We start from the raw sequence: 13,763 nt of genomic DNA, 5'->3' as shown, positions 1-13,763 counted from the left end.
CAGGATAGCCAAAAGAATTCTGTATAATAAAACAACCTCTGGAGGCATTACGATCCCTGACCTCAAGCTCTACTATAGAGCTACAGTAATAAAAACAGCTTGGTACTGATATAAAAACCGACATGTGGACCAATGGAATCAAATTGAAGACCCTGACATTAATCCACACACCTATGAACATATAATTTTTGATAAAAAAGCCAAAACTGTACAATGGAAAAAAGAAAGCATCTTCAACAAATGGTGCTGGCATAACTGGATGTCAACATGTAGAAGGTTCCAAATAGATCCATACCTGTCACCATGCATAAATCATTTATTTCTTGAGCTGTATGACTATTGTGCTTAGAAATTTGAGGAGCAGGACTTATACTCCAAAGCCAAGACTAGACAAAACTCTGCAGATAACATGAGTAGTTATGGTGATATATTGTGTTTCCCAATATATTGTGTACCCTAATAAAACTTTATCTGGGGTCAGAGAACAGAACAGCCACTAGATTAGACATAGAGGCCAGACAGTGATGGCACACATCTTTAATCCTATAACTCAGGAGGCAGAGATCTGTCTGCATCTCTGTGAGTCCAAGGCCACACTGGGAACAGAGCCAGGCAGGGGTGGCACACACCTTTAATTCAAGGACTTGAGATCTCATGTTGTACTTGGGAAAGACACACACCTTTAATCCCAGGAAGTGCTGGCAGGAAGCAGAAAGGTATATAAGGTGTGAAAACCAGGAATTAGGGCTTTTAAGCTTTTAAGCAATTCAGCTGAGATCCCATTTGGGTAAGGACTCAGAAGCTTTCAGTCTGAGGATTCAAGAAAACAGCATCAGATGAGGAGTTGTTGAAGTGAGGTTGGCTGTGGCTTGTTCTGCTTCTCTGCTCTTTCATAATTCACTCTAACATCTGGCTCTGGTTTTTTTTTTTTTATTAAGACTGTTTAGCGATTCGTGTTACAAGTAGTGATATCAGCTGAACTTATATTGTAGAATTATGAAGTAAGGAAAGCAGGTCAACCAGACGGCTGAGCTCTAAAATGAGGAGGTAATCTATAATGTACCAACCTCTAATTAGATACTATCATTGGATGAATTAAGGAATGTGGGGGAACTTTGAAAGTGGGAAAAGGGAGGAAAACTCCTCTGAGATAGTGACTGAAATTTGAATTGATTCATTGTATACTGACAGAAGCCTTTTCAAACACAAGAGTAAATTTCCTTAAATTGTCCACAGTTAGTACTATTTGTAGGAATGGGTGCCTGGCAATGATGTGATCAGAGTCAGGAATGGAGGACATTCATTATTTCACACATTGTATTGCTACCATGTGTAAATAAATGTCCTGCTATTAGCTAAAAAAAAAAATCCAGATTTTTCTGATCCTTCAGCTTAGTATGAATGTCACTGTGCCTTACAGAGTTCATAGAGCTAGTTAATAGCAGAGTTGGAGGCAGACAGAATTAATACTGACTGTTTCCTTCAAAGAACTATAATAAAATAAAATCTGTACTTCTAAAATTTTTCTGTTTTAAATCCATTCATATTTTAATGGCCATGTGATTTTCAGTGTTGATTTGATATTTCAACTTTTGTGTATAACCAGCTACTAATATATATATATATGTAATAAAATTAAATATGTAATATTAATCCAATATCATATAGTTTCAGCAGTTTGTTCCCCAGAATTCCACATGCTAGCATGCTAGAAACTTAGTCTGACAGATGATAGGACCTTTAAGAGGTGGCCCCTAATGGGAGATAATTGAGTCATGAGTGCTTTGTGATTTAAAGGGGTTCAATATCCATTCTGGGGGGTTAGATTATGTCTTTCATGGCTGGATTATTTCCTGAAAGACTGGGTTCTTATGAATCAAGAAATACATGCTTACTAGCCACCCTTGCTCACAGTCCTTCTCTGTAATCTAGTCTGCAATGTTGTCCCTTACTAAAAAGCTGAACAGGTAGAGTTGCTATTCCTAGACTTTCAGTTTTTAAAACTATGAACTAAATAATACTCCATTTTCTTAAAAATGTATACACTCTCAGGCAGTTTGTTATAGTAACATAACATAGATTTAAAAAAATCTATGATATAAGTATTTTTCTTACAGAGTGGGAATCAAGCCCAGAATTTGGTACATGTTAAGCAAGTACCCTACTACCGATGTATACCCAGCTCTGTTACTATTATTTGGGATTTGGTTCTCATGAACAAAAGTGGTAGCTTTTTTATAAAATAAAAAATACTTATAAATATTTTAAATACTTATAAAACAAAATATTTAGTTATAGGACTTTTCAGATAAGAATTATGATCAAGTATTCTCTGCTGTATCCTGATAGCAATGATTAGAAACACTTAAATAAAATGACTGGGTAAAGAGCATACTTCACTTCTGGTGCAATGGAACTAATTGCACCAGGTATTAATTGTTTCAAGAGTAATAGTTTCACAAGTGCAAATCCATCAAATAACTGGAAGAATCCTTTAAGCTTGCATTCAGCTTTTCCAGTCAATGTATAGATGGGAATATCCACATTACGAACTTTCAGTTGGCTCCTGGTTCAGAGAATAAACAAGCCACCAGAAGCAGTCAAGTGCTTGCATTTATTTATTTTATTCTATCTGTGGTCAATTCTAACATTTCATAGAATCTTGGAGAAATGAAAGCTTACAGTGTTGGTAACCATGATCCAAATCAACGACTCTAGACATGCCAGTTGCTGGGAAGTATAAACTGGTAAATTACTGTGAGAGTTACTTGTGGATTCACATGTTTTACATTACTGTCTGAAATAGCCAAGATGGGACCAGACTAGATATCCATCAACAGATGAATGTATAGATTGTGGCACATATATCCAATGGAATATTGTTTATCTGTGAATAAAAATGAAACAATGATGTTTGCAGGAAAATGTATGGAATGAAGGTCATTATGTCAAGCAAAATAACCCAGACTCAGAAAGACAAATGCCCATATATTCTCTCATATGTGCAAATATGTGTGTGTGTATACACATACATGTGACCATGTCATATATAGCTCATGAAAGTAGAAAAGTGACCTTGAGGAATGTGGGAGATGGGGATCTTAAGATGGGAGGGACAAGAGAGTGCAGGTGAATACATGTGACATGAAAACAGTAGGGGACACTAGAGAGAAGTTAATAGGCAAAAGGGGACCAGGGAAGATGGAGGAGGACAATGGGAGAGAGGATGAATAAGAATAAAGTGAATGATGTATCTGTATGAATGTGACATAGTGAAACCCATTATTTTGCAACCTAACTAAAGAATTAATAGAAAACCAGGCATGGTAGCACAAGCTTTTAATGACATCACTCAAAACAGCTGGTGGATTTCTGTGAAACTGAGGCTAGCTTAGTCTACATAGTGAATTCTAGGTCAAACAGGGCTGCAGAGAGTCCCCTTCTCAAAAAATAAAAACAGAAACAAACCCCAAAAAAGAGTTAATAAAATATAGTAAAAAAGAAAACACCTCAAATGACTAGTTCTTACAATATAAAGGGAAATCTTCACGATGCTTGATTTGCCAATGATTTCTTGGATATGATACCAAAGAATTAAACAACTAAAGAAGCATTAGACAAGTTGGGTTTCACAATACTTTTAATTTTTTCTGCATCAAAGAACTCTATTAATATAGTTAAAAGGCAACCAGTAGAATGGGAGAAAATATTTATAAATATTTACATATCTCAGGATATTAACACTGAGACTATAGAAAGATAAAACTTAATGACAAAGCCAAAGAACCCAACTAGAAAATGGGCAAATGAGCTGAATAGACATTTCTTCAAAAATTTATAAATTACAAATTAAAGCTGGTTATCACCTCATACTTCTTATGATGGTAAAACACACACACACATACACACACACACGCACACACACTCATTCACATAACCAAGCAACCAACCCTAAAATATTTTCAAGTTTACAGAGAAATTAAAACTCTTACACTTAGTTGATAAAATGGCACAATTATTTTAGAAAGCAGTGTGGAAGTTTCTTAAAATACAAAACTAGAAACACCATAGGATCTAGTAAGTCCCCTTTATGATATATACATTTTACAGAAAGCATATCCTTGAAAAGGTATTTATATGCCTACATTCAGGGAAAGGGTTATTCACAATCGGCAAAATTTGGAACTAGTCTAGTTGCTCAATGAATGCAGAGCAAAGCTAAATGTCATATGCATACAATGTAGTATCATTCAGCCTTAGAAACAGAAGGGGAGTTCACATATGCTACAAAGTGGAAGCCTGAAATATTTTCTAGCTAAATAAAACAGCCACAGAAGGCAAAGACAGGATTAGTCCATGTATGTGATGTATAAAAATTTCATACAGTAGAAATATAAAGGAGAAGTAAAACTTAACTATGAAACCAAAGAATCCAATTAGAAAATGGGCAAATGACTTGAGTAGAAATTTCTGTAAAATTTACAAATTTTGAAACTGGTTATCAGCTCATACTCATTTAGATGGCTGCTAGTAACACTCACACATGCATGAATGCACACATATATACACATACACACACGTGTGTGGGTACTCATGCATTCGTACATGGTCTAGGAGGAGAGGAGAGGAGAAAAGGGAGCCATGGTATAGTTGGTGTAGACTAGAGTTTTTGTTTTGTAAGAAGAAAAATTCTGCAGATGGATTGTAGTGGTGATTTCACAACAAAATGGGTGTACTTAGTGAATTGCACACTTATAAATAGTTAAGATAGCTAATTCTAAGTCATGTTTGTTTTATCCTAATAAGATTTGGGTAATAAAAATGGTACACATGGGATGGTTGTTTGGATGGGACTATGCCATGGTTTGGCACATAGCCTTCCTGCCTATCCCTGCCTTTGTAAATAGTATTTACTAGATAAATTTTACTCTTCATTTCACAAATTTGTATTTAAATATGCATAACTGACCATGTTACCTTATGCTGCTCTTCTTAATGGGAAAATATGCTTGTCCTCTGGGTGATGGAAAATTGCTAATTTACTAGTCTTTGGGAGCTGCTGACTTGTGTCCAATGTAGAGCCCAAGCCTCAAGGTCCTTTGTCTGAGTCAATGTCCTACTGCTGTGAAGAGACAACATGACAATTGCAACTCTTATGAAGAAAAGTTTAATGGGGCTGGCTTATAGTCCAGAGGTTTAGTTCACAATCATTATGGTGGGAAGCATGGGGACATACAGGCAGACATGGTACTGGAGAAATAGCTGAGAGTTCTACATCCAGATCCACAGGCAGCAGGAAGAGAGAGAGAGAGAGAGCTTGGGCATTTGAAACCATAAAACCTACCCCCAGTGACACACTTCCTGTAACAAGGCCACACATCCTGATCCTTTTAAATAATGTCATTCCCTATGAGCCTCTGGGGGCCATTTTTATTCAAACCACACACACCTCCATCTTGGGTGATTATAAAAGTACTTTTCCACCTGTCTCTCTAGTCCAATACCTTCTTTCCCCACTAAAGATTCACATGAATTACACATAGGCTGAGATTGGCCAAAAGTCATCTAAATCAGTGGCTCTCAAGCTGTGGGTCAAGAGCTCTTTGGGAGTTGAACAACCCTTTCACAAGGGTCAGATATCAGATATCCTGCACATTAAATATTTATATTACAGTTCGTAACATTAGCAAAATCACAGTTATGAAGTAGCAACGAAAATAATTTTATGGGTGGGGGTCACTACAACATGGGGAACTGTAGTAAAGGGTCACAGCATCAGGAAGGTTGAGAACCACTGCTTTAAAGACTGAGCCACATCTCTGGCCTCAGAACTGATCAACAAAATTAAGAGTAGGACAGGCCTGGTAGGTTCCAGCTGTCCTTCCTAGAAACAGAATGATGACAGACATAATTTAAAGAGAGCGAGGTGCTTGCTGGGAGCATTTCCTGCTGTTTTGTTCCACATCTCCTTTGAACACATCTTTGAAGACTTCTACTTCTCTGTCTGTGAGAGGTGCCACTGAGTGGTTTCTGATTTGGATGCTGACAAGGATGTTGCTCTTATGTCTCCCGTCTTGCCTCTTCTTCTCTAACTCTTAATCACTTCATGGCATTCTTACTTTCCATGATTTCTGTTGTCATTCACCATGGCCCTAAATGTTAAACAGAAAATCTCCCAAATAATCTACAGATTGTAACCACATGCTACTCTATGTTGCATGATGAAATCTTCTAGCATACAAATTCATTCTACCTGCCAAACGAACCATTGCTTTGCTCAGAATATCAAGGCTCGACATACTACTCATCCACAAGTCACTCAGTGGTCACTGAGTTGGTTATTAGGTTAGCTACTGAAGTATTGCAGTACCTGTGTTCAAGTAATCTCTATTTTAATTAATGGTGGCTATTAAATTTGAGAGTAAAGATGTAGACATTTTGCATATGCCAAAGAGAAGCCAGAAAATGCCTGTTTTAAGTGAAAAGGTGAAAACTCTCAAGGGAAGAAAAGAACAAGTCATTCTATTTACAGAGATCAACAGTTAAGAAAAAAAATGTAGCATGTACGGTATATGTGGGGTTCAGTACCATGAGATGTTGGACTTCTACTGGGCAGTTCGGATAGTATCTCCTGTAGCTAAGAAGGGAGATACTTCTTACTAAAGTTTCCAGGTCTTTACCTGGGCATTCCTACTGCTTATGGGACCAGCTTCCTACATCTCCTGATTTGTTTCTGAAAATTGCCGTTCAGATGATGTTTTGTCCATAACTCCTTGATGTTCTGGAATAGCACCCTCCCTCTGCCTGCTGTGCAGGTTCTTCACATTGCATGTGTTTCCACTCTTAGCACACTAAATGTGTCTACAATTTAGTAATTTATTCATGTACCCCCTTTTAGATATTCTTATGGACCAAATCTCTATCTTTTTAAAATTAAACTTTGTTTCCTAGATCTGTTTTAGATGTACAAAAATAATATAAAGATATTGTGTTTCCATATACGATACATTCAGTAATGTCTATTTAAGGTCATTTTATATTAATATGGTACATTTAATGCAAAGAGCCAATGTTCAGATACCATTACTAACTAAAATTTATAACTTGTTCAGATTGCTTTTGTTTTTAACCTAATTTTTAAAATTGTTTCAGGTTTTCTACCTCACTATATATATTGATTCCATCTTCTTAGACTCTCCTTCATTATAGCAGTTTTCACACTTTCTTGTGTGTGTGTGTGTGTGTGTGTGTGTGTGTGTGTGTGTGTGTGTGTGTGTGTATGTATGCATGTGTTTATATATGTGTGTGCTGGTACATTCATCCAAATTGTTCATATGAAGATCAGAAGTCAATGTCATGTCTTTTTCTCTGTTGCTTTCTACCTCATTTTCTGAGACAAGGCCCCTAGCTTAACCTGGAGCTCACCTCCCTGGACTGGTTGGCCAGTGAACCCATTGGATCTATGTGTCTCTGCCTTAGCATTACAGTTGCACACATGAGGCTCCCTGCTTGCCTTAAAAAGTTGTTTGAGATTTTTTTTTACACCTGCAGATGTGTTTTTGTTAAATTCACCCATTTCCTTCCCTATCCATACCCATCATTTTCTCCTCCCAACTTCATGTGCCCCTTTTTAATTTTTAAAAGCTCTGAGTCCACTTATTGCTCCCAGTATGTGCGTGAATATAGTGCCGTGTACTGGTGCATAGGTAGCCGCTCAGGGCCTGGATTCCTAAAGAAAATTGACTCCTAGTCTTCCAGCAGTCATCTGTTGCCAACAGCTCCTCAGCTAGGGGTGGGGCTTCATGACTGCTTCCTCTATCCATGCTGACATTTTATCTGGCTTGACCTTGTGCAGTTTTATGCAAGTAGTCACACTCACTGTGAGCTCATGTGTGCAGTCTTGTGCATGCAGTCATTCTCACTGTGAGTTCATGTGTGCAGTGGCCCTGTCATATCCAGAGAATTGTTTTGCTGCAGATGTCTATTACCTTTGGCTCTAACTATCTGTTTGTCTCCTCTTCCGTGGTTATCCTTGAGCCTGGGGAGGAAGGTGTGATATGGACACCCCATTTAAGGCTAAGCATTCCACAGTCCCTTTATCACATTAATTACTTGTGGGTCTTTTTTTCAATCAACATCTACTGGAAAAAGAAGCTTCCAATGAGGGTTGAGAGATGCAGTAATCTATGGGTATAAAGATAAACACTTAGGGGCAATTTAATACTGTAAACCTATTGTCTCCCTACCCCTTCCATATGGTATTTCTTGAAGAAAGTCACTACATATTCAAGGACTAAGGGTTTGTGTTTTTCCCATGAAAGTAGAATATCTATATAAAAATTTGGAGTTTTTCTGCATGGGATATTTACCTCTTGCCCCTTTTACCTACATATTTTTATGTAATTGCATATTGAGTGTTTAGCACAGCACAGAACAATAGCAGGCACTATTTCCAACTTTATTGTAAATCTCTCTTGATACTAGTAACGACTTTAATGACCAAAGTGCCGAAATGGTTTAGCAGCCGTAGTCTAGGCTTTCTAGCTCTTTTAATCGTTACAAACCATCCTGTAAGAATGAAACTATCATTAGAGTTGAATAAGGTTTCAGCATAGCTGATATTGTACACCTAATACATGGTGGAGACAAAAGTTAAGCTGTGTGACTGAGACCATATTATCAAAACTACAGAGGCTGGAGTGCCCCCTGGCTTCTCCTTTCAACCATCTTGGCTTTGCTCCCTTTAGTTTATTCTGCATGAACAATTTTCAGTGCACACACAGCCTCAGCTAGAACAACTCTAGCTTTTTTTTTGTTTGTTTACATCTAATTCTCCTTTAGATCTGTGAGGCTTCCACCACACTAGAATAGGCATTCTTAGCTCTGGAAAGGCCTTTCTTCTTAGGCTTACTTTGAGCCCCGAGAGCACTTATGAATAAGAGGAGGTGCCTGTAATGCCATCCCTACTACTCTCCACAGCTTATAACTGGCTTGTCAGATCATAGGTAACCAGCAAACGTAATGAGAAGGTGCAGCTGCCAGCATTTCCGGTAGAATTTGAGTTTCTGCTAGGAGTAGGATGAGAATAGTCTATGAACACTATGGAGGGAATCTGAAATACATTGCCAATATACTAATTAGATATGAGCGGAGGGAAGATGTGTCAGGCATTCAGATTTCTATTTTCTATGATGCATGAAGTCTGATGAATATAGAATAATTTCTTTGGATTGTCAAGATCTTGCTACATGGCTGAACAAAGGAGATAGAATAATGCATGGTTTTTATAATGTGTTCCACATCTGCCTTCCAAAATAAACTCAGCCATTAAAAATGATAAAAAGAAACTGCAAATAGAGAAGAAGGTGAAAAAAAATTTTTGAGACAAGATCTTACTCTGTGAGCCCAGGCTGGCCTGAGTTTTGTGGCAATCCTGTTGCTTCAGACTTCGCAGGAATTACTGACATGAGCCTCCATGCCTGGCTGAAGCTGATATTTTTGCAGCACCAGTTGTTATTCTTTAGTCACTAGGAATTATGAAATCTCATATAGTTTATCTTGGTACAGTTTGTTTATATGCTGAGTAATAATATCCCCAAATAGGGCCTACTCTAAGCCCAGAGTTTAAGAGGTATCTTAACAGACTATTTTAAACTCTGCTACACACACACACACACACACCAAATACTATCTCCCAAAGCATGTTCTTATGTTTTGATTTACAACAACTGTAAGAAACCCTAGAGTAAACCCCTTTAGTGATGGGATTCTTTTAAATCAAGGCTTACAAAAATTTCAAAGCACATGCTGAGTCTCTCAGATGCTTTGATGAGATAAGCCAATCTGTTTGCCATGAAAGCAATGTGCTAATCTCTGACATGTGCATGCAGCTAAAACCAGCTTCTATGGAAAAATCCTTATGAACAGTATGTGTGAGATTTTACTCATCTTTTAGAAATGATTTATTGGGGAGGCAGTGTGCAGCAGGCTACAGACTGCAGTGACACACCGATGGCTTTATTACAACACTCTTGGCAGCTCTCACTGGTAAATACTAAAAGGGTGGGATTTCCTCTCCTAATTTTACACAGAGGGTCAAAATTACTTTCTTGTCTGAATGCTTTTGGGATGAATCTAGGTCATCACAAAACAGACCAGTTACTCTTTCTACTTGGCTTAATGGCAGGTACTATTTAGAGAGTTTTAGGTACATTAACTCATCTCACCCTTATAAACACTATTATTTTTCCCTTTTTTATCAGGAAGACACTGAAACCTGGAGAGGTTAGGCACCCCAGCAAGGTTTCACAGCTGATAAAGGGTAGAGTTGGATTTTGAACTCAGGTGATCTGATTTCAGGGTCTGTGCTATCAATCAACACATCATGCTCTCCTTGTGAGTTTGAGGGGGACCTGCCACCTATAAATAATTTGAGTATCTTCACATAATGTATCACACATATTTGCTGCTCAGTGTGCTGGTAAAACAAATTTAGTTAGTGCTTCAAATGATCCAGTTACTCAAATTCTGTGTCAAAACTACCTTGTCAAAACTCTGTGAACCTTTCCTGCTTTAGATAAGGTTGAAAGAAAAAGGAATGAGGCTGCATATAAACATCAGCATGCATTTTACAGGTCTTGTCTATTATAAAATCATTAAAAATATGGATTGAGTATAAAAGGAAAGATTGTTACAGTAAGATTTCAGTCATACTGGTGGTGAGGAGAGGAATAACTGAATGTCTTCTTGCCATTGTTAAGATATTTGCTTGGATTTTTTCCCCCATTTTTGATACAGGGTCACATGTGTTTCAGGCTGACCCCAAATTTGCTATGTAGACTGAGGATGACCATGATCCTCTTGTCTCTAAATCCTAAATACCCTGTGACTACTCTGAATTTATTCAGTTCTAGGAAACAAACTCAGGGCTTCATGTAGCTAGAGCTTTCCTTCCTGGCTCATAGTCAGGACAAATCTCTCTCACCCGCCAGTCCCAGAGCTGCTCAGACCCAACCAAGTAAACACAGAGACTTATATTGCTTACAAACTGTATGGCCATGGCAGGCTTCTTGCTATCTAATTCTTCTATCTTTTTTTTTTAAATTTTTTTTTTTTTTTTTTTTTTTTTTTTGGTTTTTCGAGACAGGGTTTCTCTGTGTAGCTTTGCGCCTTTCCTGGGACTCACTTGGTAGCCCAGGCTGGCCTCGAACTCACAGAGATCCGCCTGCCTCTGCCTCCCGAGTGCTGGGATTAAAGGCGTGCGCCACCACCGCCCGGCTTAATTCTTCTATCTTAAATTAACCCATTTTTATAAATCTATACCTTGCCATGTGGCTCGTGGCTTACCAGCATCTTCACATGCGGCTTGTCGTAGTGGCAGCTGGCAGTGTCTCTGACTCAGCCTTCTACTTCCCAGAATTCTTTTCCTCCTTGTCCTGCCTATACTTCCTCCTGCCTGACTACTGGCCAATCAGTGTTTTATTTACTAACCAATCAGAGCAACACATTTGCCATACAGAACATCCCACAGCAGCTTCATGTATGCCAGGCACCATTCTGTCAATTGATGTACAATCCCAATTTTCTTCAATTGAATATATGTCTATTATATTCCTATAACATTCACTATGTGCCAAGAACTGGTATAAGTTAATATTAACTTTCTAAAATATCATGAAAATCCCATTAAGTGGATATTGCTGTGTTTAATTTAAAAGCACAGTGACTGAGGACACAGGAAAGCCAATAACTCACTTTCCCAATGCAGAAACCTAACTCAGGTCACCTGGCTTCAGAGTCTGGGTTTTAGCTACAACTTTGAATGTGTTGAGGCACCTTTGTTATGTTGCAGAAATTCGCTTTCCCATTGTCTATTGTTTTCCTATGGATTATTTGAGATTCATTTGTATTTGTCTTCAGTGCTTCTTAGCATTTCTGTTTTGTATACTTGTTTTAGTAACTGATTTAGGTATTTCTGGATATACAGAATTCATTACCATCTACTGTTATTCACATTTTCCAGATAGAGTGAGTATAGAAGTCTTTTTACATCCTTTGTACTTACTTACCCATAATAATTGCTTTGGATATCTTCTCTACCTGCATTCAGAATCAATTCAGATAATGTTCTAAGTTTTGGCTAAACCACCAAATACAGCTTAGAAAACTTAAGAGGGAAATTTATTGTGCTTTCTTTAAAACAAATAAATAAATAAAAAAACCAACAAAAAACTGTTTCTGTTCTATTTTAACATCCCAATGTTCATATGTGTGTGTGTGTGTGTGTGTGTGTGTGTGTGTGTATGTATGCATATACATACACACATATACACACACTCTTCAGAGAGCTTAATTTAGCCATTTTTTAAAATCATAGATTCAATGATGGCAATTTATTGGGGGAGGTTATATTTTCTTTAGAGTTTCTTAATTTCCTCATCTTTCCAGAGAGGTAGATTTGCTGGTTATAAAATTTTGAATTGTTAATTCCTTTATTTCTATACTTCAGAAAATGTGCCAAGGAAGTGTGCTTACTTCATTGATCCTGATGAGAAATCTATATCATTCAAATTGTGTTTTTTTAAAAATATGGATAATGTTTTATTTCTCTTTGGTTGGTTTTTAGGTTTTCTTTTTGTCTTTAGGTGTTTGAGGTTTAGTCATGTTGTGCCTTTTTTTTTTTTGATTTTCGAGACAGAGTTTCTCTGTGTAGTTTTGTGCCTTTCCTGGAACTCACTTGGTAGCCCAGGCTGGCCTCGAACTCACAGAGATCTGCCTGGCTCTGCCTCCCAAGTGCTGGGATTAAAGGCATGCACCACCACCACCCGGCTGCCATGTTGTATCTTATTGATGGTTTCTTTCAGTTAAGTCTGCTTGAGTTTCTCTCAGTTCCTTGAGTCCATACATTTGTGTCTTTTGACATGTTTGTAGAAATATCAAGTGATAATTTCTTTGATTTTTTTCACCACTGATCCCTTAAAAATAATTATTTTATTTGTATTTGCGATATATTTATATTTTTTGAAAACTCATACATGAGTACTGCATCTACATCAAATCTGTCCTTCTCTTCCCTCCAATTCCTCTTGTCCACTTAGCATTTTCCATATGTACATGTTTCTAGGGCTGACCACCTGTGATTAGACAACCTATGTGGGAGCTCATTCTTGGAGGAAACTGATTCTTCCTCATACAACAGGCATTGGCCCCCTACCTATCGCTCTTCACCTATGCATAGGACCAGGTGGAATTTCACTTGTCCTCATTGCTATGTCAATTTGTATTGTCATTATGCTGGTCTTGTTCAGGCAGCCATATTGTTCAGAGTTCATGGCTGCATTTTCCCTGTCATATCTAGAGGAACACTTTCTAACAGCAGACACCTTGAGTGTCTGGTTTCAATCTTTGCATTGCCTCTTCTATGATTTTCCCTGAGCTTTAGATATAGGGGTTGTGTTGCAGATGCAACAGTTGGAGATGGGAACTAAATAGTCACTTATTCTCTGTTTTTTGGGCAATTGTGCACCTCTATAATAGTCTCCATGTGTTGAAAAAAAAAAAGAAAGAAACTTCTTTGGTGAGGAATGAGGGTATGCTTATTTGTGGGTATATACTTAGAAAATAATTTAAAAAGTATATAGGTTTAGGAAACTGGCAGTAGTAGATTCTTCTTTCAGATCTATGACTAATGATTGCATTCTTCCATTGGCAGCTTGCATAGAACCTTCCTATGACAGCTACTCCTCAGGGAAGAGGCTGTCGGT

The sequence above is a fragment of the Peromyscus maniculatus genome, chromosome 1 (genome assembly GCF_049852395.1).
Source record: "Peromyscus maniculatus bairdii isolate BWxNUB_F1_BW_parent chromosome 1, HU_Pman_BW_mat_3.1, whole genome shotgun sequence".
Taxonomy (NCBI): domain Eukaryota; kingdom Metazoa; phylum Chordata; class Mammalia; order Rodentia; family Cricetidae; genus Peromyscus; species Peromyscus maniculatus.
This window is presented reverse-complemented; position numbering follows the sequence as displayed.